At 42.7% G+C, this 25,083-nt stretch overlaps 1 long non-coding RNA gene across 2 annotated transcripts; it reads left to right on the top strand.

Annotated features, from left to right (window-relative positions):
- Window positions 1-213: 213 nt before the first annotated feature.
- On the top strand, window positions 214-23,051 carry LOC146816593 (uncharacterized). Of its 2 annotated transcripts, XR_014962468.1 has the most exons (4): window positions 214-347; window positions 429-485; window positions 19,405-19,661; window positions 21,841-23,051. It is a non-coding gene; the product is annotated as an uncharacterized LOC146816593 (long non-coding RNA). The 2 variants fall into 2 exon arrangements; XR_014962469.1 differs by lacking the exon at window positions 429-485 and having other exon boundaries at window positions 224-378.
- The last annotated feature ends 2,032 nt before the right edge of the window (window positions 23,052-25,083 follow it).

Below are 25,083 nucleotides of genomic sequence, written 5' to 3'. Positions count from 1 at the left end.
GACTACTCTTCTGGCATTTTTCTGAACGGTACACTAATCCATATACAAGTGTTAACTTCAGCATTTGATCTTAAGGAATTGCGAATTGGTTCTAAACACTCATCTGCGCAAAGCACCTCAAGCGCCAAATAATGCGATTACTCACAATTCACTGATTGCCCGCATAATGTTCACCACGTCTGGCTAAATAAAGCTAATTTGACATATGCACGCCCAAGATGGCCGCACCAGTTAACTCGCCAGCTTACGCACACCTCACACGTTCTAATAAAAAGCCAGAACCCGGAAGCAACCGGCACGGGGCCTGGAGTAAGGGTAGGATTTACGCTGGTCGTCTGCCACCTGATGTGAGTATCCTATCGACATCTGGGAATTCCGGTAAGCAAAACATGTCGCCCGTTCTTGACCAATGCCTACTCTTTCCACAGCCTGAGAGCAACGACGTGCTCTGTCTCCCCCATCAGCCTTAGGATTCAGTACTAGGGGTGAGTGTATTATCGATGCTGTTCCATTTCAAGCATTGTATACAAAACGACTTCTGAATTTCCATTGAATTCAACAACCAATTACCACACAGTACGTGCATGTAGCAATTGTTAGCTATTTGGCATAGTCACAGCACGTGCATGTAGCAATTGTTAGCAAAATCATAGTGAGCGCAACCTCCGCATATAGGCATTTCAAAATCTAGCAACCGCCCGAACTAAGTATGTATGTCCTATCATAAAATTGTTGCCTAGGTATACCTTTCATACAATCTGTACCAGCACAGGCACGTTTCCCACCGCGTGCACGTTTTCCCCTGCATGACCACAGAGATACTTGCGTGACCGCTCTTGCTCACAACTTCAGGTTACGCTAGTTACCATTACGGGGTCAATTACAATTGCTTTTTGCCACAACCATGCTCGTACTGGCACTGGCATTAAGTATGATGCATAACTAAAATGTCCTCCTCACCACCGCATGTGTTATTTAATGAGCACTCTTATGCATTGCCCTCTAATAAGCCCTTTTAGCTCTTCATACACTGGAGCACGACAATCTTCAATAAGTGAGCAAAAAACCACAAAGTCACACATGCATGCGCATGTCTCATTTCAGTTTAATTCAAGCTGTTTTTATTACTGTAAATTGAGCGCGATGACACACGCTCTTGTTTTTAATGTCTACTTGGTTGTTCCTTTTTCTCCCTTTTCTCACCAGGTCTACAATACCCCCGTTCTAGCCTACTAGGGAACCTCCTACCGTGTCTGGCAACTAGCCATAAATTATAGACCCAGACGGTAGTCCACCACTCACATTTTACTTCTTTTCGGTCCTGATGAAGTGCCACTTGACCCGTTAGGGGCAAATGGGGCACAAAACAGGTTGAGCCACTGCACTATGGCAGCCCTTTAGGAACATCACATCCGCTTAGGGCACTCACACTTTTTAATTAGGCTCGAGCTACCTAAACATTAAAACCAGAGTAGGACTGCTCCTGACCTATTTTACTTCACTTACCCATGCACTACCCAGCCCTCACACCCGCACGCACCCAACGGCTTCTTCAAAAGATCTCCGACAAAGAGCCCCGTTTACCGGAGCCCGTTGGGCATTGCAGCGCCGGCCCGATGAGGAGCGGCCCAATGATGAAGCGGCCCAATGATGAAGCATGACATCCTCCGGGGTGTGTGACAGATTACAAAGAAAGACCTCCCTTTCCCCGCACGTCCAGTTAGGAACTGCACACCCTTCTGATATACAATGTTGTTGCTCTGTCACTTCAATTTTGATAGATAGGCTAATTTGACATGCGGCTTATAATTAGGCCTCTGGTGTAGCACTTTAAAGTATCCCAGACCATGACAAGGATTTTCTTGCAAGAAGAGTCTTATTCCATTTTCTTGTTCATTTACATTATTCTCCAGGATTTCTGGACTTTTTGTTAGCATATATGTGGCAATTTTGTAAAGTCATTGTGATGAATGCATGATCCAAGATCACCATTGGTTCTATTGAGGTCTCTGTGATGGATTGCATTTGAGTGTGCTAGTAAGTAAGAAATATGAAAGTAGTTTTGATGAGGCGATGCATAGAAATAAATTAATTGCCATCCGAATTGTGTAGTCACTATATGTAATTAAATTTGTGGGCAGAGACGTAGTTGCACACCTGTTTGCGAGCCTTGGATGGACTGCATTTAGATATCTTGGCCCAGATTTACTAACGGCTTGCCTTGCCCCTGCATCACGCATTGTGATCAAGTAAACACAACCCATTGAGTCAGCCATAATAAGCCACGCAAAGCTACCTTGTGTGGCTCTGAATGTTAGTAAATATAGAAAATATAGAAAAACTCAAGGCAGAGCACGTCGCTCCCTCGCGTTACTCTGCATTGGGAAGGCATTTTATGGGTGGGGCATGGGTGTTCCCAAGCATCCACCCATGGATTTTGGCACACTCCAAGAATTGCTAGTAAACCTGGGAATGCGTCAAAATGCTACTCCTTCACAACACAGGCATAACAAGGAGAAATATGTGTATTTCTTCTAATTATTTCCTCTTTCTGTTCTTCAGCACACATAGAAAAAGGTAAATACGTGTGTGGATTGTTTTGTGCAGGAATGTGCCACTTCCTGCACAAAATAATCATGTCTGCATTGCAGGCACCCTTGCACCATGACAGAAAGGTGTCTGAGTTGGTGCTACGCTGCATAGTGTGCACCAGCGCAGAGAGGCTGCAGGAATGTGAAATATATTAGTAAATATGGTGCATTCCTGCTCTCTCCATTTGACGCGGTTCACCAATATCCCTTGGTGTGTTGCGCCAAATAATAGTACATCTAGGCCCTAATGTCTGTCTAAAGTCCCATCCTGGGTAGGCCGAATTCATCACAGAGAATGAGAAAGGTATTGTGATGGAGAAGCGATAGTTTAATGTTTAGGGATTGTCAAAACAGTGGGCAATCAACGTTTGCTAAATACCCTTTTATGACACACAGATCCCAGTCTAGTAATGAGCCATCTACCCTCGTTATCGAGCTGAGACATAATAACTTATAAGCCAGAGCATCTTTTTACTAATGTGATTACTCAATTTGTTTACCGACTGTATCTTAGGGGGTTTTATTTTCTACTCATCCTGATCTCATATTTAAAGCCTCACGATAACTCGTTTTTTGTTTCTTGGGAAAATACTCAATCATGTTTTGAGCTATGATCAATCCTATTATTGTGGGGTGTCTACCGCACGGTGTACATACATGAGTAACCAAAAAAGAGTCCACCCATACTCAAAGACAAATTAGCTATCTTTCCAGGGAACTTTATAGTATTCAAGAAAAGCAATATTTTTTCTTAAAATAACCCTCACCCAACAAAATGTCCCTTGATGGCATGCTTCATCATCGGGTTCTTCCCGCCCCGCTGCGGGATGGGGCATGCCGCGACCGACGGAGACGTGGGAGCACTTTGTAGGGTGTGGACTATTAAGTGATAAGTGATAAGAGTGGGAGGCTCAAAATTGTGAGTTAAAATAAATTCTGCCTATGTGGAAAAAAGCTTTTATTGCCTCCTGTAGCTGATAGTATTAAAAAAGGGGGAGAACAGAGTAACACACTGTGATGGGTGTGTGTCTCCTGGTGTACATGTTTCAAGTCTACCCCTAAGGCTTTTCTTCAGGACCAGATTGAACGAACCCAAATTCCAATCCTAGAACAAAACCTTATAGGTCTTCCTAATTATTATTAAGGTGAGAGATTTTCATGCACATACGATACCTAGTCGGTATATTTCCTGCATATGATCTGGAAAGATAGGACAGTAAATTATTGTTAACTGTTCAGTAAAGTTATGTAGTTTGTAAACACATCACCAACTGTGGAAAGAGGGTGATATATTTTTCTAGTGCACAACTATTCTTTGTATTAACCTTGGTGGTGTCCTGCTGCCCTTTAAAAGACCGACAAGACAATCCAATACATAAAACATAAATCCACACTCTATGCGGTAGTTTTCCGCCTGTCATAGGCGGAATTGTACCCCTGTATGCATCGATATTCCTGATGGGGGACTGGTAATGATCAGATTGAAATCAATGAATCAAAAGCGTTGATGAAGAATATACATGTATATTGCCCGATTCAGGCCTCATGAGCACTTCACGGGAGGGGAGGGGCGCTTGTAGTCACACACTGAAAGAGTAATACTAATTCAATCAATGATCAGGGAACTGAACTCATTCCAATGAGGCATACCTTGGCGATTCCATCAAGAAAGACTTGTTTTAGGTTTTGCAAAGGAATGCTCGTTGTCATGATCGGCTATGCCGTACTTACTTTGGCAATGCTGCACCATCGCCCAGCTTACTTTGCCTGCCCGTGGCTCCGATGCTGGATGCGAGAGTGGAGTTCTTCCTGTTAAATGGCAGGAGATCCTACAAACATGCACAGTTTTATCACATGTGATTTTGGGACATGCAAAGCACAGCATCTGTAATTATAGGTGAAATTGCTACATACATTACAACACACTGTACATTCGCCACGGTAAACAAGGTAACGTATATATGTTGCGGGGGTAATAGTAACATAACAATGCAGGTCACTGTAGTAATGCAACTGACATTTTGTGCTGTTTTCAGAAGTTTTACTACCATACTCTAAGTGGGGGCCTACGTGGAGCTTCACGGTGGTGAGGTGAACAGGGAAATGGGGTGACGTGTTGTGATCTTATTCCAACATTGCTTGTTATGTATATTTGAATAGTCATCTTATTCCTATTTTGTTGACCAGCGCAAATGATTGGCTGTTAGAAATTTACGTTTGTACAATCATAGTAAAAGGTTTTTTTGGGTGACAATTATTAGTCAGCAAGCTGCCAACATTTCCTAGAGCAGCCCCACGGCACAGAGTGAGGTAACTAGACATACCTGCCAGGAGGTTCTTCTTTTTTAGGTTGCTTTCTAATCACACAAAAACAATACTTAGTAATGAACCACAACTAGGTCAACTGTCTATTCTTCACCACAGTAGTTTCCTCCACATTATACTTCGTTGATCTGCAAATGGAGCATAGTTGTATATTTTTCCATTTGCCGTATATATACCCAACTTCCACTATAAATGTGCTAAAAACTGGATCCAGAAACATCTTAATATTTACTTATTTATTTTAAGGTTTTGCTCATCACCTTCCGGTAATTTCAGAGCTCAGTGTTTCTACAAGTATCTATATATGTAAAATTAAAATTTAAGTCAGTTGTTATATAGCACAGCTACTCACCCTTGTAAATGTTGTTGTAGACTTGTAAAGCGCACAGCTACCCCAGCAACGGGGCGTCCCGGCGCTGTAGACCGCTGGGGAACCCGTCCTGGCTATCCATGTGAGATGGTCCCTTTCTGGGTATCTCCAAGGTGAAACCAGGCATCCCCGGTGTCGGTGGGGGGCCGTTGTAGAGATGAGGCAAGCTTAATGCCCAGAGTTGCCGAGTGTGTTCCTGGTTAGAGTAGGTACTGAGGCGAGAATTATTGAGTCCGTTTTGACCCTGGTCCACGACCCTGCCGCGTCAGGAATTGAACCCTGGTCCCTGGCCGATTCTCAGCTTACGGGTCTGCCGCCTCTAACTAGTGAGCCACACCTCTCCTTACGGGTCTCAAGGCGCTGGGGGCCGTTGTGGAAATTAAGTGAGCTATTGCCCAGACTCACACGGTGCTGAGCTGAGCTGCCGCCGAAGCCGGAATCGAACCGTGAACCCTCTGCTCCGAAGTCAGCTGCCCTGGCCGCTGCACCACACCTCTCCACAGCCTATCTGTTATGAAGAAGCATGGGGTAATTAGGGACTAATCAAGGCAGTTTATGAGTCCTCGCTGCTATTCTTTGATCACAGCCCCCTTTTGTATTCTTATATTTCAGTTATGAGCAGACTGGAATACTGGATTACTTCAGTTTTCCATACCTTCTTAACCCCTTGCCTGCTCATGACGGAACCACTCCGTCATGAGCCACGGGCGCCGCGTGCTCATGACGGAGTGGTTCCGTCATGCTGCGGCCGCTCCCCCCACGCGGCGCTGATTCCCCGCCTGTGCGGGCGAACAATGCAAGTGGGCGGAGTCGCGACGGAACCACTCCGTCATGAGCACAGCGCGCCCGTGGCTCATGACGGAGTGGTTCCGTCACGAGCATGGCGGCGCCGCGCTCACCCCGAACCCCCATAGCACCGCGGCAAAATTTGTGCCGCGGCGAAGGGGTTAAAGCGCATGAAGTTCAGAAACGCCTTTAGGTTTGGTTTTTAAAGGGGCGATGATAGATGATGTCCCAATGTATCTCAAAACCCAAGGTGACATCATGAAACAAAAGAACATTCTAAAATGCCTACTGCTGATTGCTAGTGATGCTGGTCTGGGTCTTTTCTCTTCACTGGATGTCCCCAAAGCATTCCTCAGTCAGCGGCCTCGAACTCTTAGAGTTATGACTTAAAGTGCGTCAAGATGTCCTATACCTGACTGAATGCAGAACCTTGTTGGGTGCGTGGTTGGTGGCTACTTCTGCAGGTATCCAGGAATCTCACCAAAATAGCACTTGGTGAAAAATACTTGATTTTTCTATATCTAACACTTTATTAGCAATTTTAAATATGTTAGAAATAGTACTAAAAGTGAGCAGGCTTAAAACTAACCCCCACCCACCACCACCACCCGGGATATACATGTATCGCAACTTGTCATTCAAAACGTTGTCTTTTTAGTCATAGTTCTGCTCCCTGTCATCCACCAGTCTTAGAGTATGCCTTGATATTGGCACCAGTTATGTTACTGAGGACATCCCGTAGATTTCCAGTGTCATACAATGGTCCAGGTCTTTTATATACATTTCCAGACTGTTGGGTTCAATTTTGTGCCAGTTCTTAGCTATGTCTCTCTTAGCAACAACCAGGACTGCCCACTACACATTTGATCCTTGCATGCACCAGGGGGCAGTGTAGGGCCTTCTGGTCCGGTCGTATATAATCTTTGTATATTTATGATGAGCTTCCTACATTTCATGTAATTAGGTACGTAGTTCTCTCCAGTAGATCTCATGCCATCTACTTTTACAGGTGAATACACCTAAGAGTTGAAAAGCTCTTTTGTGAGATTTTGTTTTTAAAAATAAAAAGATCAATGTAGCTCTCGCCATGGAGTTTTCCCACATAGCGAGGGGGGCCGTTCGCAGTTTTCCCTGGGGAGGTGGCAGAGAGGGGCCTTTTGCAGGTTTTACCTGGCAGTGACAGACAGTGAAAACTGAGCATGTGTTTGTCCACTCTAACTCGTGTGTGCGGACACATGGCCAAACGCCTGACGGCCTTTACTCCGTCTGGCCATCTGAGGTTTATGTCGGTGGCGGAGCCTGTTTAGTCTCCGCCATTGACATAATGAATGTCTGCTTGACTGTAAATGAGACGGGTGGACCTTCAGTTTGGCGGAGAGTGTACTCTGGCACCATTGCAAGAGAGTACTCTTTCCATCAAACTCTAAATCGGGTCCTAAGTATTTTCCATATAATCATTCAGTGTGTCTGCTGGACTGTTTCACCATCAGTGGTCTCATTAAGTCAGGCAATCAGACTTGCATTACTATTATGTTTACCTAGGAAGGTATTGTAACTACTAGAACACTAGACCATCAATTGAAGAGGAACTACATTCAAGTGACAGCTGTGTAATATGTGGTAAACCCACTGATATCATCTGGGTGGGTACCCTGTCTTTCTGCATGTGGCCATACAGATTCATGTATAGCCATTAAGGAGACTGCACGGACAGGTCTCTCGTGATGAACGGTCTACTGTCTAACCTGCACCTAACTATGAGGTATTGTTGATGCCAGTGTAGCAAACATGTGTCTTCCTATAAGCCTTCTATACTAGCACTCTCCCAGGTGAAGAAAACATAGCTGAACATTGAAGAGGAACAAGACAGCACTTTGTGGGTACCACCACATGCACAAAATCCATTTTCCAAGTCAGAACTTTATTTTCTGACTCATGGGTTTTGTGACCCCCCTACTGAACCACAATTTGGAAGCGGCATAAGGTGGGCATTCTTCCCATAGTGCGAGTTGGTATGCAATGCATCAATGGGACAATTCCAGTCACAAACCATTGGCAACACCTCAAACAAGGTTGTAAATTATTTGCAAAGGAGAAGGGGTTCCTTTGGGAAACGTATTGTTCTTTTTTAAATCTGCAGCGGTTCCTTTAAGGAAGTTGGGCTGGTTTAAAAAATGTTTCCCATCTGGGAACACCAACAGAGGGAAGGTAGTATTCTGTCCCTTGTAGGCCACCATTGTTGTGTATGTAGCCAATCGGGGGGTGGGGGGGTTGCAAATTGTGAACCCCCCTAATTATTTTTTTCTAGGCAAGTGTCTCCGAGACACTTTGCAAATAGAACATAGATCGATTTGTAAAATTAAATACTGGTCGCAAAAAGTTGGTGCACAATATGCGATCACTTTTGCAATGAGAATGATAGTCAATCTTGGCCATAATCATGTATTGCATGCACAACAACTGCAAGTAGAAATAACTCCCCACCCTGGAAAGGGATCTCTTTCTGCAGTTGACACGAGTAAACCTCTGAATATTTTCTATGTGGGAAAGGGTCAGAAAATGAGTTGTGAATACCCACAATATATTTTTGTGGGTGTTTCCAAATTTCCTTGAACACCCACTCCCAACTTACAGGAGGTTATTTAGTAATATGAAATACTCTGCGTGAGTAAATTTAAGAGTGTAAAACAGAAAAGTGGTTTTGCACTTGTAAAAAAAAGATATATCTGAAAGGAAGTAAGAGTCATGCGTAAATTGCTCTGTGATTAGTCTACATATGCTTTCTGAGATAGAAACCATGGACATTATATGCGTTCTGCTATGGGTATCGCGGAACTGAGGGATAAAGTGAAAAACAAAGAATCAAACTTTGAGGTGAAATAGAGAAGCCATGATTACAGCGCTCGTCACCAACCTAAACACTGTACCAATCTAGAATCCTTTTCAAACATGCAAATTTACAAAAGTTTAAATAAAATACTCCTCCATTTTTACTACAGAGGAGAGATTATTAAAAAGGTTAGACCAGTTTGTTGGTTCATTGTTCGATATTCTAACAATTGCCTCTTTGCTTTCCTTGGTTACATATGACCCAAACTATACCTTTGGGGGAACATAAATCTTTCTCTACTGCTCCCAGGAACAGAAATGAAATGAAGACCTACAACTAAAATGCAAACATAGTTCTATTTTAGACCACACAAATAGCAGGTGTTAAATGACCAAATACTGAAGAACCAACTCTCCTCTAATAAATGAGGGAATGTCACGTTGCCTCCACTCAGTCCCTCGGTTACACCCCTCAGCGAAGAGTGGGGCCTGTATTTTTTTGTATGTGCGTTTTATATACTCCAAGATGAATGCAGTTTATTTAAGTAAAGAGTTTTCTGCAGAAACACTGCCAGTTGCCACTATCATTCAGGGTGAGTGGGGGAGGTAGGGGAACAAGTGAGGGAAAGAGCAAAGAAACAAAGGCACTTCAATGGAGTGCCAAATGCAATCTAAAATAAACTTTCATTGGAACAAAACATAGGTGTGGCAGCATGGGTGTATTCCGGGGAGGGGGACCTTGGATCATGTGCAACAAGTAATTGCACTGTTTGATGTTACCCAAACTACGGAAGAACCCATGGGGTTCGCCGTGTTGAATGCCGAGAGGGCATCCAACAGGGTTTCTTGGGAGTATTTGTGGAAAGTCATGGAGGCCTTTGGATTGGGAGGGCCTTTTATTCAAGCAATCTAGCTGATGTACCCCAACCCCGGAGATCGACTTCAGATTATGGGGGATGAATCAAAGCCCTTCCGCATCGAAAGGGGACTGAGGCAAGGATGCCCAGCCTCTCAGTGGGGATTTGCTTTGTATATAGATCTCCTTCCCCGGAGACTGGAATCATACCCATTCGTCTGCATGAATGGAATATGAAAACATTGGCTTACGCAGACGAAGATGCAATAGTCAGAAGAGATCCAGACAATGCTCTCCGTGCTATCGAAAATATAACTGAGGAATTTGGGCTTTTCCTCCGTGTATCTTCTAAATAAATGTAAAACGCAAGTAGTGGCAAATAGATTTACGCTACCCATCATTGCTGGGTGGTAGAGCAGGCTGTGTATCTGGGGGGATTATTACTGCTAAAGTGGAGCGTCTAGTCAAGATAAACCTTTCCCCAACCATTGAAAAAGCTAAAAAGGATTTTACAAGATGGGTCAATCGACACCTCTCTATTATGGGAAGATGTATTCTAGTAAAAATTATATTCCTTCCGAAGCTATTGTGTATATTTTTCGTACAAGTCCTCTGGAGTTTGAAAATGCCTGGTTTAAACAATAGACACGTTGGTGGCAGGTTTATCCTGCCATACGGGACAAACCGAAGGGCAAATCTGTTCATGGATCTACCCAGGGAAAGGGGGTGAGATCCATTGCCTAATACTCAATTGTCTTCCCTAGCGGCATCTTTGCAGCATCTTCATCCTCTCTTTGATAATAAGGTAGGAGAGGAGGGGACTGAGGAGCATGTCCCATCAATAGTTGAGTTAGCGATTGGAACTGCTGCCAAGTGATGCCTGTTGAAAATCTTTGAGCCAAGCTATTATAAGAAAACACAGTTCAAGACTCTGATAGTGGCATTCAGAAACTGTCCTGGAATTCGGAAGAAACTGGGAGTAGGCAAGTGTAGTTGGTATACTCTTATGTACCTGAATAGTCAATTGCCTAAAATATTTCACAACGGTTGTTTATCTAAATGGGAACAAGCGGGCCTAGAAAGGATAGTAGACCTGCTCTCTGGAAACCATAAGGCATCATTTGAAGAGATTCAGGCTAGATTCAACATTGGGGCTAAAGATTTTTTTTAAAATATTTGCAATTTAGGGATTTTCTGTTAAGAAAGGTGGGGGGTTATCAGGCTTTTCCTAGGATCCCCCTGCTGGAGGTTTTAACAAGGGGAATAAACTAGTCAATATAACAATATATGGGTGCCTCATGGAGGGGGATCCCCGACGACCGGGAAAAACATGATATCAAATGGCGGGGGAGATTAGACACACAAGTCTTGTTTCTTGGAATCTTTAAACCTAGGAGAGTCAACTTTATGCTATTCCAATCTACAAACCCAATATTATAAACACAATTTTTGATTTATATATTACCCCTGCCAAAATAGCTAAATGGGGTGAGGTGCCTGGGTTATGCTGCCCTTGTTGTCAAGAACCAAGTGCAGAGTTGGTCCATATGTTTTGTTTGTGCTCCCGCCTCAATATATTGAGGTCAGAAATTGCACTATTCCTAAGGGAAATCCTTAAGTTGAATATCCCCCTGACACCACAGCTTATGTTGCTGGGTGTACATGAGTCAATCCTAGGGATGGGCGTTGAGCTTATTTTTATAGCAATGGCAGTTTTTAGGTTGTGTGTAGCCTCTACTTGGTTGGATCCCTTACCTCCTACATTCCAGCAATGGAAGGGCACTTTTCATAAATGTATTACTTGGAAAAGGCACTTTATGAGCAAAAGGGGAAGAAAGCGAAACCAAAAGGGATGAAGATATGGGGGGGGCTGTCTCGGACTGGGTGTCGTCCTATCATTAGAAGGTTGATTGCTTGACTGCAAGTGGAAGGGAAGGAGGGTAGGTTGTTCAGTGATCCAGGGGTTTAATCTTACATATTGTATTGTACGGCTGGGCCCTTCTGTATTGTTTTCTTTTGATGAATATGTGATCTGTGATGAATTTCCATTTAAACCCAATTTTTGGATCTATTACTATTTATTGAATTTATGTACACTTGCTGCTCTAGTTTTGTTAAAGTATTGGGTGGGTGGGAAAAATGGGTAAAATCTCAATAAAAAAAAATATTTTTAAGAAAAAGGAACATCACATAGGTGTTGATTGTGACAGCACTCTTGGCTTTGTCAATATTTTTTTGCCATGTTTTAAGCAGCTCGGCTACTACCAGACTGGGTTGGTGGGGCGGGGACAGGGGTGGATGGAATGAATAAAAAAAGATAAAAGGACTTACCTTTAACGGCCAGCCTCCACCTCTCCTCGGTCATCTTCATCTTCCTTTTTCCTGCAGTCCCGGCTGGCATCAGGAAGCACCCGAGCACACAGGCTCCCCTAAGCCAAGAACAACGCTGCAATGTAGCGTTTTTATTGGTCTGGGGGCCGTGGTTCGGCGCTCAGACAGGGAGCCTGTGCATGTTCCTCATCAGGCTGTGTAATGCAGGCTGGTGGGGATAATGCAAAGTGCGCATGAATTGTTTGGTCGGTCCAAAAATAAAATGATAACAATATTTTGTTACCATTTTATCTTTCCTTTTGAGCAGTGGAGTGGCGCTCCTCCGCCTTTGCGGAGGAGCTGCCACTGTCTGCACCATGCCTGAAATCTTTTAATAGCACTATGACGCAGCCAGCTCTGGTCATGTCATTAGTTTTCTTTTGTGGTTACTGGCGAGATGTGGGTTGTGCGGGGGACCACATCGATGGAGGGTTGTGAGGAAGGTAACACTGACAATAGACTGTGTGGGAAAAAAAGTGCTACGATATCGTTACGTCACAATACCTTTTTTTCTTTGTTATCGTGGGAGGGCAGGCCAGCAAGCAACAAGGAGGGAGGGAGGGTGAGTTGGGGGTAACACTGGCAACGGACGGTGGGAGGGAGGAGCCTGGGACAACACAGACAATGAGGGTGGGAGGGAGGGGATGGGAACAAGCACAGGAACAGCAGAAGATGGGAGGGAGGGAGGGGCAGGGACACAAAACAACATGGACATTATTGGAAGGAGGAAGGGTGGATTGGGGCAAGCATACACATCAGTAGAGGTGGTGCAGGTGGGACACACAAAAACACGGACATCGACAGAAGAAGGGAGAGTGGATTGGGGCAAGCAACTGGATAAGGGAGGGACACAGAGGGGGGCAGAAGTATACAAGTGGCTAGCTGTAAAACATAGTACCTAAACAAAAGAGCAGTGGAAGGATAAAAGTACTCCGTCTACGTGTTTCAGGTGAGGGACAGCCACACCATGAGGAAGGAAGCCTTAGGCAGTTGACCAAGCAGCAAGTCAACGAGAACAACAATGAAGCCATCCAATGGTAAGTAATGGCCAGCCTCAGGCCCACTGAAATAAAACAAATGTCTAAAAGAGATGGCTCTTGTCTAAAGAGACAGCTCTAGGTGAAACCTAAAAGAAGTCCTGTCAAGTCAGAAGTGGAAAGATACAAGTCAGAAAATCGGAACACCGTAAGAGTGAAATGCCCTTGGGTGGGAGCAACACAAGAATAAGGAGGAAAACCATTGAATCAAGAGCAGAAAACTAAGCTATACAACAAAATCCAATCATGAGCGAGAGGCTGACCCAAAGCCCACTTAAAGTATATTTTATGGATTGAAAACAATAATTCTTGCGACAGATAGCGGTCTGTAACTAAGGTAAAAGAAAAAGGCTAAAGATGTATCAATAAGAAATTCGAACATGTATATCACTTTTATTTGTTTGAAAACAATAATGCAACTGAAATTATGCTATCACAATGAAACAAGCATTAGTGATTTTAACGGGTCTGACTTTACTACAGCTACACTGCCAAGTCAAACCTAAAAAACTAATTATTAATGAAATTGAACATAATGAAAATGTATAGTGTAGTTAGCTGTTGAAAGGAACAGCAAAGCTATTTTGTTAAAGTAATGAGACTCAGATTGTGTGTAAAGTGTAAATGTGAGTCTCAACTGAAACAGTAGACAGTGAAACTAAATTGGCTAATTAGCAAGCAATAAAAAAGAACAATCTTGGCATTCTATCAAGATTTACATTTGAATGGTTGGTTTAAGCAAGTTGTTACAAGGCGTATCGCTTGGATATACGCTGCAAATTATCTGCAGGCAGTGGTTACCATAACTTGAGGGGAGTAAGCGAGCGCTAGTAGTCAAACATTGGATGCACAATACAAATCTAGAGCAGACATCTTCTTAGAGAGGACAAACAGGGGCGTTCTCCTGAGAGTAGGCCTGAATCTTCTCTGCTGACATTGCTTTTTATTTTTCTTTCCTTTCATGTGATGGGAAATGAAAGCGCATAGAGGTAATGACGTTAACTATCTTTTGCGATGCTTTTGGGTTATGTGGTGAGAGGCAGGTCTTTTCTTATCGTATTCTAAAATTAAATATCTTGGCGGAAGCTTATCAGTAAATGGATCAGAGCAGAAAATCTGTGTCATGCCATGAATGCATGTGACTTTGTGTGAGCTGTGTGTGGGAGGATACCTGGGTCCTATAAGAGGCCGTGCAGCCAGGTCTGCAATATCACCGTGTCCTCCTCTCAAGAGAAACACTTTGCCAAGAGGAGCATCACAAGAAGACGACCAACCATGAGGTTGCAGAGAAGAACACTGATGGTGAGTGACAAGGCTTGGGAGTCATTAAGAGGGTATTAGGAGGGGCAAACATTCTATAGAGTTCATATGTATTATGGGTGATGGAAGAGAACAAATCTTTGTACAATGTGTGCCACAGGGCTGCGTTGCAGAGAGGTGGTCCGAGGCCACGCCCCTTTTTACACCTCTCTGCAACGCAGCTCTGTGGCGCTTACCGGAGGTACCTGGTGGGCTAGTTGGCCCCCAGGGACCCTCAGGATTCAAAGGTACTTAATCTCCCAACTTACAATGCGCCAGGAGGCACATTTGCACAGTGGTGCAGGGAGGTGGTGGGACCTGATATGACAAGTGTGCAAACACACCCCCTGGTGCGTTGTAAATTGGGGGATTAAGTCCCCTTAAATCCTGAGGGTCTCTGGGGGCCAACTAGCCCACCAGGTACCTCCAGTAAGCACCACAGAGCTGCGTTGCAGAGAGGTGGTCCAAGGCTACGCCCCTTTTAACACCACTCTGCACACGCGGCTTCTGGTGCACTGCTGGTCGGGCGATGGGGACCTCTGGTGTCCTGAGGACCTCAGGACACAAGTGGACTTCATCGTCCGAGCAACAGTGCGCCAGAAGCCACATTTGCAGCGTAGTGTAAGAAGACGGCGTGGCCTAGGAACACCTCTCTGCAACACAGCTCTGTGGCGCTTACTGGAGGTACCTGGTGGGCTACTTGGCCACCAGGGACCTTCAGGATTCAATAGGAGTTAATAGGCATGTTACAGTTAGAAATTAGCATTTAAAAAAACCTTTCAAATTCACTGAAAAAACCATAGGTTTCAGGCACGTTATAGTTAGAAATTAGCATTTAAAAAACCTTAGAAATTCACTGAAAAAAACACAGTTTTCAGGGACGTTATAGTTAGTTGGACATTTCACTCGTACAAAACCAGAGAAATTCCGCCGTTATAGTTAGTTCAGCTAACTATAACTCGCACCTCCGCAATGCACTGCTGATGATGTCACATATTACATCATTCATGACATGCTCAGTGACATTACTGAAGACATCTCATATGACATCACTGATGACATCATCCACGTGAAAATCTTATGCACATCCTCACACTCTAATATAGCCTTTGAAACACCCACTGTAAAATACAGACTGCCATTTTCAAAACCATCGACACACCAATATCAATTACTACATACGCACTCACTAATTGCTAGGTCTACACACAGACATCCACTCATTCAGCCATATAATCACTCATACATCCAGTCATTCATTAATACAACACTATCATATGCACGCATACACCTATACAGACACTCACACACTACCACTCATCCAGAGTTACTCACACACCTAGTCAGTCATGCAAAGAAACAATCACACTTCCATTTACTGACCTACAGTTATACACACACATCACTTATTCAAACAGAAAGAAACGCATACTTAGTCTCTTATACAATCACTGATACAAGTACACACTTACCCATACAGCCACTCTCACAATCACTGACTCTGACGTATAGTCATTTATATACTCCAACTCTCACATACACTGCCTTTTACATATGTAGTTACTTGGACACGTACCACTGAGACATCCATTCACTCACCAACACACCCATACACATACTCACCCACCCATACAGCTGTTCCCACATGCACTCTTGAACACATACACCCAGTGAATCAACCACTCAAACATCTATGCACAGTCACACACCTCCCACCCACCCACACACACACTCTGGCACCCATACAAATACTCAGGCAATCAATCAATAACCCATATACACACATGTAGTTACTGACCAACCGATGCAGAAGCATATACAACAACAGACGGACTGATACAGACATTGATACAGTTTAGTCACTAACCTATGCATTCAGTAATACACATGTAAATCACTCACTTAAACAGTCAGTCACGCACCTACTACATCCTCCATCCAGACACTTATACACCCAATCATTCTTTAATACACCTTGGTATATATATAATACATATTTAAACTTTAAAGAAACTCACAGTCACTGGATGATGTCATTTGAGATGTCATTTGAGATGTCATTTGAGATGTCATTTGAGATGTCATCAGTGATGTCATCAGTGATGTCACTGACCATGTCATGAATGATGTAATATGTGACGTCATCAGCAGTGCATTGCGGGCGCGCGAGGTATAGTTAACTGAACTAACTATAACGGGGGAATTTCTCTGGTTTTGTATGAGTGAAATGTCCAACTAACTATAACGTCCCTGAAACCTGTGGTTTTTTTCAGTGAATATATATATATATATATATATATATATATCCAAACCAACAAATTGCTCCTTCTGGGACCCAAGGAGAGTGGCGTAAATCCCGGCGGAGCGTGCCGGTAATTAATATCCACAACCAGAATCCAATGCAATACGCTCGCAGGAAGAATAGGCAAAGTACAGATTGGATAACTCCAAGTTTTAGTCCACACAACGCGTTTCAGCCGAAGCCTTGTTCACGTGATATATATATATCACTCCTTATTCGTGAGGGACAAAGGGCCAGAAACAGTAATTGTATAGGGGTGAGTCATGGTAGCTATGTTGGATAATCGTCATTTCTACAGATTTGGGCTTAGCCACAGATAGGCTCTGAGCTGCTTTCTTCCCCCTAGCTCAATGTAGTGCAGCAATATGTGTTGCTGTGTTGTGCTGTGATGTGTTGCTGTGTTGTGCTGTGCTGTGTTGCACTCTTTTATAGTAAATCTCCCTAAAGAATTTCATCTATGTTGCTTACTATGATGACATTTAGAAATTCTCAAATCAGCAAGGTTTGTATACATATTTATAGTGTCCGATTCATTAAAGTTTGTAAACTTAAATAACCAAATAATTTGGATTGGTGTTACAAAAATGGAAAAACCCAAGTTTACTGAATCCGAATTTGGGGATTTTTTACTAACAGAAATATACTTACTCATACGGAAAAGTGCACCAACTTGGCGGACTAGTCCGCATGGGTAGATCTGCCATCAGCAAGAGAGGGGAAGGGGATGATAACATGTGCTAGGGATTGATAGACATGGAAACTCAGCCACTCAGACAGGGCCTGGTGGCCTACGACTTTTCTCCAACTCGGCTGTGCAACACAGCTAGGTTGGAGAAATAGAAGAGCACATGTCTGTTTAGCTGGACTAAGAGAGCCGGTTACACTGACATGCGCACTTTTAAGTACCCACCACTCCTTCCGGACATGGAAACTCTTGTGAAGATCCTCAAACGTGGAACTTTGTGGGACTAAAAGGTTTTCCATCATGTCTTCCACTTCAGAACCACAGGGGATGCTACTCTTGCAAAAAGTATGGCTAGGTGTGCTTTCAAGGTGGGAAAGGGAAGAAAACACACCAATATTAAATGGTTGCGTAGGGCTAGCAGTTTCTCTGGAGGAAAATTAGTTTACCTAGTGAGAAAAATAAAAATAAGTTACATATGCACCTGCACATTTCCTGTACAGGACTCGTATGCACAAGAGTAATGTAATGCAGTAAGAGTACCCACAGAAACAAAGATAGGAGGAATGTTGCAAGGAACAGATTCACGATATTTAAAGAGAGGTTTGTAAATCAGTCTCGTGCTCTCTTGTCAAATAAAGTGTTAACATTGTCAAAACCGAAGCCACTTAGACCTTCTTTTCTCTTTTTTTAACCTCAGTAATCTTCTTCCGCCTGTGGTTGAGAATGAACTGTAAAATATTTTTTCTGTTTCTCTGCACATTCTAATTTACTTGCTTAGTTTTTTAAAATATCATTGCATACCTGCATCTGTATTTTACTAGCATAAAATTATACAATACATCATTATTTGCTAATAAGAAAAATATATATGCATCCAAGCAAATCTAATGCTTATATCTGAGTTTATTTTTTAAAACAATGCAATTATTATAAAATATCCTGTGAGTTGTTATCAGCTGTGCTTCTTATGTCTGACCACAAATATATCAGTAGTGGCCGCCGCAAAACAAAAGTGGAGGGATACTGACGGCCACCTCGGTGCTTCTCTCCTGGTAGTCACTGGGAAAGCACAGGGGTCCCGCCCAATCCAGACACTGCTCTCATTCTATAGGTAGCATGAGAGCAGTGCCAGGATTGGTCTGAGTTGCCTGGTCAACCGCTCAGACAGTGCCTGGGAGCCTACGGCTTTTCTCCAACCCGGCTGTGCAACACAGCTAGGTTGGAGAAATAGAAGTGCACATGTCTGTTTGGCTGCACTAAGACAGCCAGTCAAACTGACATGCGCACTTGTAAGTACCCACCACCCCTTCCAGTCATGGCCCGGCCCAGCCCCGCCCAACACACGTATGCCTCAGTCAAAGTCAGTGACTGAAAAATATTTTATTTTTCGGTGACTGACTCTGACCAGTGGGGCGACGCTCATCCGCCATTATGGAGGAGCCACCCTTGAAATATATATAAAAGCAAATCTACTGCTTATTGGTGAGTTCTTTTTTTAAAACAATGCAAAATTATCACATATCCTATATGTTGTATATTAGTATTAGCCATATAGTGGAGTAAGGTGTTATTAATGTTTCAGAAGTCTGGAGATGTGATGTGTTACCAGTTTTGCTGTAGCTCTCTGACCAAAACACATATAGTACATGGAGACAATACAGCTGACAAGGAAAAGTCGGACGCTGCTAAATAACTGCTTATTTCTTTAATGTACTGTAAACATCATTAGTTTTAGTGTTTTTTAACTGGTTTTAATATTTTAAAAAACTGATGATATGCAATGAGATATTTTGTAGCAATGGTTTTAAGTAACTCTGCTAAATAAAATAAACTTAAACTTGAAACATGAAGACATTAAGTAATGGCATTAAGTTTTCATCGCTTGGTACAACTGTACATGTAAATGACTGCAACTCCTTGACTTAGGTTTTCTCATCTTCATTTCTTTCCAAAGATATTGGCCCTCCTGGCCATGGTATTGGTGGCCTATGCAGCAGCAGCAGAAACCAGAAGAGGACGCCTGAGGAAGGGTAGAAGTCCCCGTGTCAGAGGTATCCCAAAATTACCAGGCCTGCAGACTCTCAAGCTAAAGTAAAAATGCCGCACCCACAAGTCTGACGCATACTATCCAGTGAGGGTCAGCTCGACAGTGCCTGAGCCAGAACTCAAGGCGGATATTAGAAACCGGTAGCTCTGCCCATGGACCTACAGGTGCGTTTTCTTCACAACGTATTCCTTTTTAACAAATGGTCCCATATATCTGTAGCATAAATTTGGCGTTACATTAAAAGTCTCTACCCATCACATCGAAACCCATGATCATGAATAGATTACCAAGAAAACAATAACCATGAATTTTTGGAGTGGGAGTTAGAACCCTCCCACCGAAAAACAGGGACCCAAGGTGAAAGAGATAATAAAAGAAAACCTGTTCTGATTGTTTCCTGGTAATGTGGTAGAGATAATGGATTTCTTTAATTGTACATAGATCCGTAAATTGAACTTCAATTAATGACTTGGACAATATACTTCTTCTAGGTGGTTTGGGGATCTAGTCTGTTGTAAACTTATTTCGGATATCATATATATTATTTTTATTTGAATATGAATAATATTTTCCTCTGGATTATTTTGTTATGTGCATTTTTGTATCTTCTGCCACTGAAAACTTATATTAAAGTCCTACTTTGTGTCATTAAGAAGGAACTCTGCAAACAAATTGCAATTCCTTTTGTCCTATCTACCCACTTTCCAAATCAGGTTTTTAAATCATACTTTTCATTTATGATAAAACTAACATTACTACAGTGGATGTCAATGTCCGAACTGCAACATACTGACTATCTCTCTCCTTATAAACTAGAGAGGAGAGGCCTCTGGATGGTCAGTCTCTCTTATTATTCATTATCGAGGTGGGCCTTCTAAATTGGTCAGTTTCTCTGCCTGTAAAATAGAAAGGCAACACCTCTAATTGTTCAGAGGATTAATATCAGAAGAGCATTATCTGTTAGGGAAGGACAGCTGCCCTGGCTTCCAGTCTTGCAGCTCTTAAAGATATTTAACACTAATACGATTGTAATTTGAAATGATATTAAATTGGGATGGAGATCACAGATATCATGGTAATGCAGTCTCCATTGGGCTCTATAAAGGTAGTGGTTCTGTTAGCAAAGGTCAATGAAGTGTGAGCTGCAATGATATGTCAAAGCTATAATCCATGTGACAAAAAACAATTGCTAAAGTTGTGCTATCATACAATTTCATCCTTCCACTGTAATTTTACCGGTAGTTGCGCATTTGTTTGGCGTTAAGCATTACATGTATAAAAGGTAAGGTTTTGTCCATTTTGAGGTACTGTCCCTCCTCTCTGTAAATGATGGCTAATTGCAGACATTTATAGTGATATGGCCCATGTCATCATGTTGCGCAGGTGCTAATTATTTTGCAGTTGAGTTGAGCCTGCAGATATGTTGGTTCTCCTTCAGGATTGGGTTGGAGTGTCCTCAAATCACCCTCAAATTCTGAGACAACGTAATAAGCTTTTTAAAGAACATAAAAGCCTTGAACAGAAGTTTCACACTACAACAGTATTGAACAGAATGGCTACAATGCCTTTAAAGGGACCATGCCCCTTTACAAGAAATTAAAAAACAGAACACCGTTAATTAGAGTTCCTAACCCCCAGTTTAAGTAGGCACGTTTTGATGGTGGGAGCAAATTAACTGCTAATTAAGCTTTTGTTGGACACCTCTGTAGTTATTCTACAGCTGACAATGAACTATCTTTTAGAATGCTATTAGACAGTGGGCTGAAGTTTAATCCTGTGGGGGTCGGGAAGACGTCAGTGTACACTTGTCTCTTTTTAGCACTAGTAACCTAATGGGTTTAGAGTTTTGGTTAGCCTTCAGCACTGCACGGGAAGGCTTACAAATTCACTCATTGGCTTATCAGTTTGCTTTGTGACCTGGGTAGCCCTGGAATCAGATAGGGTAGAATGTATGTAAAGGTCACAGTGAATGTGTATGGTTCTGACCAGCCTGGCTTCTTCATGTGGATGCCTATGAAAGTGTGTTGGGCAACTGCGGAACACCAAAAACGATGCATGTGGGTCAAGCATATCTGGCTGCAGTAACAGGGATTTCTTTCTCCGACTCCATGGGTCTCAACCCTACTTCATCATGAACAACCTATCCAGTCCCACCCTCTGCACTTTCTGCAGCCACCCCGCTGTGATCTTCTGAAACAGGCCATATGCAAGGCATATATGGCTACTGTCACTGTCCCATGGGTATTCGGTGGTCCTATGGTATTTTCTTCTTTGAATATAGTAACAGGTGTTGGTGAAGGATGGTCTATAAACTGCACTAATGCCTTGATTATTTATTTACAGGTCAGACATAGACAACCAGAGGTACCCAACGCATATTTCTCAGGCCGTATGTGCTAATAACTGCGAAGGCTTAGATTTGAACCCAGTCGAAATCAAGCACGAGATCTTGGTCCTGAGGAAAGAACCGAACAGCTGCACCTACACACTGGAAACAATGATCGTCGTGGTGGGCGGCACCTGCATCACGCCCACCACGAGGACAGCGTCACAGAAATTATGTTCTCACGAGGTTGTGTAGGAAGCGGACAGGGAACAAACGCCAATAAAAGCTGGCGAAATAGTCCAAGGTTCAAGGAGGGGGACAATTCAAATATGCGGTATAAAAAATGGACACACAAAAATGAGATCAGCTTCAACATAAGGGTCAATTTAGGAGGCTGCCTGAATAAAACTCTCATGACAAAAACCATTATCTCATAGAAGAAAGGAACTAGACTCATCTCAAGCTTTGAGAAGCTAGTAAAAATCCTGTACAGATAATGTAATCTCCAGATTCTGGTGACTGAAATCCCTTTGCCTTGCGCGTGTCCCCAGAATCTCAAGATGGTGCGACAGGACCTAAATACATATGTAGGCCACTTACACCATCTGCAACAAAGAACCTTGGCTTCAGTGGGAACCCATGGGCCATTTGCTTTCTTGTCCCCGTGACTTTCAAATATTCTGGTAACGTACCCCCACTATCAATCAACCTCATGGGTTTTCTATTGATTTTGTGTAGTAATGTGTCAATACGATCACAAACTGTAATATAAGACAACAGTATGTATAACTCCATATAAATGTTTCAAAGGACAACATGTGTTTTTGTATTAGAAGCAGACAGAGTGTGATGTCAAAGTATGGCAATTTTTCAGCCAAATATTTCCATTGGTCACGCTTAAGGACAGATTTGTATTCCTGAATGATACTTCAGGAGTCTGGCACAGATATATCATATCAGAAAAATAGTACTACAATATCTTGTATTTAATGTGTATTAATATTTATTCCAAAATTTGTTTTCTATTTATCATGAATTTAACTTGACTGGTAAAAACAATATTTGATTTTTAAAAAGTTCATATTTTAACCTATTTTGCCTTACATGTGAAATCATTTTAAGAGTTGTAACTTATTATTTATTTGATCCAATGTATAAATGGAGATGAAAAAAATGAAGGATGAATTTATTTTTCATTATAGTAATAAATAAAGAAAAACCGATGCTCGATAATGACTCCTAATCTTTTAGGACGCAGCCTTGCCGCACACCTCCCTCCAGTGGAAAAGAATCTGAAAATTCACCGCCTGATCCGTACCTTACGTCGGCTTTAACCCCACTGTGCACAGCCCTTAGAAAAGCAACTAAATCCTGGTCTAGCCCTATCTCTGACAGAATGTTCCAGAGTTTACTGTAGTTCACCCGATCAAGAGAGCTACTCACATCCATAAAGGAGAAGTATAGAACCCTCTCTTTAGCAGTCATATACTTATTGATGATCAAATAAAGGTTAAGGCATTATTATTAGAGTCAATTTAGCTAGACGGTCATCACCAGCCACACTCACCTGTGCTTCTCTCGTTCTTCCCCGTTGTCCATCCAGACTCTTGTCTGTCCTTCCTAATTTGTTCCCTCTGACACTCTATCTTGAGCAGTTCTCCACACTCTCCCACTATCACGCATTCTCCTGATTGATTGGCTGCTCTGCATGACCCCGCCCCAATCCAGGGCTTGTTGCATGAGCACCTCAAAAGGATTAAATGTTGGTTTAAATCCTTTGTTTCCAATGGAACTCGCTTCACAGTACACTTCTGGGACCATGCACTTCGCTCCCTCTAAGTTCACTTGTGAGGTATCCAACCAGTCCCCCCTTAAACACATTATTTCGCATTTGGACAATAATACCCATCCCACAATTATCTAAGGAAAAAATTGAACCCTCTTTCTTCATCCATCAACAAATACACCTTTTCCAACTTTCCAGCCCACTCAGACTCATCAAAAACCACCAACCCACCCATCTATCACTCATTACCCATAACCCAGAACTCTACCCATCAATCTGGCCACTCCAGCTCATGACCCTAACTCACCACCAGTCTATATTTCAAATTCACAAAGTATTTTGCCGGTGGATTGCATGTGTTTGGTATTTGAAGAAGGTAAGTGTTGTCCACTCAGAGGTATAGCACCTTATATTCAGGGTATTGTCACTTCCCTTTGCAGAAATGATACAGGATTGTTCACACACTTTTAAAAAGAAGTGGCCCAGATTATCACTTTGAACAAGTCTTCATAGTTCAGCAGTTGCTTTGGGGTTCTGTGTATCTTTACTTTGCTTCATAACCCTACCCACCTTGCACAGTTTCTGCAACTACTCGGATTCATCACCCACTAATAGGATCCCTGATCAATCACTCACAAATACGCCTCATTAATGTACTCCTCATAACCCATGAACCTTCTAATGTAGCTCAATTACATGAATTGACAAAACAATAGGGCCTCAGAGATCTCGAATTACAGATCTTTACTGATATAAGCCTCTTGCCAGACTTCAACAAAGGGCTCATACCTTTGCTTTTTATGGTCTGGCTTGATAGCACAGCTATTGCCAGACAATTTTGTGGCCATCACTAGAGATGGCCTTTGAGTCCACCCACATGTTGGGAGTCAGGAGTACATATGTTGATTGGGCAGAAGTTGTATGATTCCATAAAAAAAAGTGCATGCCCTCCACACAGCTTTGATAAATTTTGTTTGACTGGCTGACCTTGAACTTTCAGGGGCGCACACAGACGACGTAGTAATGCTGTAAACGTGCCTTAGATAACTAGATAATGTATGGTGTTTGTCTTGCTCTGGCATCAGAACAGATGGGAGGATTGTATACCATTCTACATGTTGCTGAATTCGTCTATGTTTTATTGTGATTGGGTCAGAGAGTGAATTCAAGAATGAGTCAGTAGATGGCTGCTTAGATGCATGAGTGAAAGGATGAGTGGATGAGTGCATGTATGATGACCTATCGAGTGCCTAAACCCATCAGTGACACAAGTTGCTTTATATTATAAGCCAGACCTATTGGCATTGCCAATGCTTGTTTGGTTTGGGGTGAGGGCCCAGGAGGCAGAAGCAGAGGGTGCGGGTTAGTCAGTACTTTTGTGCAGATGGGTTCATTGTGAAGATGCTGTTGGCACTGTGAAAGTGCCTGGAGAGAGAGATCACGCATTAGCATAACATCCAGTTACACTTTGAGT

This window comes from Triturus cristatus, chromosome 6 (assembly GCF_964204655.1).
Source record: "Triturus cristatus chromosome 6, aTriCri1.1, whole genome shotgun sequence".
NCBI lineage: Eukaryota > Metazoa > Chordata > Amphibia > Caudata > Salamandridae > Triturus > Triturus cristatus.
The sequence above is the reverse complement of the archived record's forward strand: the minus strand, read 5'-3'. Positions and strand labels throughout refer to the sequence as shown.